The sequence below is a fragment of the Schistocerca americana genome, chromosome 1, assembly GCF_021461395.2.
Source record: "Schistocerca americana isolate TAMUIC-IGC-003095 chromosome 1, iqSchAmer2.1, whole genome shotgun sequence".
Classification (NCBI taxonomy): domain Eukaryota; kingdom Metazoa; phylum Arthropoda; class Insecta; order Orthoptera; family Acrididae; genus Schistocerca; species Schistocerca americana.
In genome coordinates this window covers 262,684,754-262,685,509 of record NC_060119.1, presented here as the reverse complement: position 1 = coordinate 262,685,509, position 756 = coordinate 262,684,754, and the positions used below count along the sequence as shown (strand labels likewise).

At 52.0% G+C, this 756-nt stretch overlaps 1 non-coding gene across 1 annotated transcript; it reads left to right on the top strand.

The window, feature by feature from the left end:
* Positions 1–460: 460 nt before the first annotated feature.
* On the top strand, positions 461–535 carry Trnas-cga. The gene has a single exon. It is a non-coding gene; the product is annotated as a tRNA-Ser (tRNA).
* Positions 536–756: the final 221 nt, after the last annotated feature.

The window sequence follows — 756 nt, the reverse complement described above, 5'->3', positions numbered from 1 at the left end:
GCCTAGTATTTGAAACTTCCTGGCAGATTAAAACTGTGTGCCCGACCGAGACTCGAACTCGGGACCTTTGCCTTTCGCGGGCAAGTGCTCTACCAACTGAGCTACCGAAGCACGACTCACGCCCGGTACTCACAGCTTTACTTCTGGCAGTACCTCGTGTCCTACCTTCCAAACTTTACAGAAGCTCTCCTGCGAACCTCGCAGAACTAGCACTCCCGAAAGAAAGGATATTGCGGAGACATGGCTTAGCCACAGCCTGGGGGATGTTTCCAGAATGAGATTTTCACTCTGCAGCGGAGTGTGCGCTGATATGAAACTTCCTGGCAGATTAAAACTGAGTGCCCGACCGAGACTCGAACTCGGGACCTTTGCCTGGTTCGCAGGAGAGCTTCTGTAAAGTTTGGAAGGTAGGAGACGAGGTACTGGCAGAAGTAAAGCTGTGAGTACCGGGCGTGAGTCGTGCTTCGGTAGCTCAGTTGGTAGAGCACTTGCCCTCGAAAGGCAAAGGTCCCGAGTTCGAGTCTCGGTCGGGCACACAGTTTTAATCTGCCAGGAAGTTTCATATCAGCGCACACTCCGCTGCAGAGTGAAAATCTCATTCTGAAGCCTAGTGTTTCTCTATCATGGGACAAGTTTTCCTCCAGGAAGTGCCGCAGTCTGCAGTGTTGCCAGATTGTGCAGATAACCGGACTTAGAGAATTAGCGAGTTGGCCAGTTTTATTGTCCCATGTCGCGATCGGCGCGGACTTAGCCTCT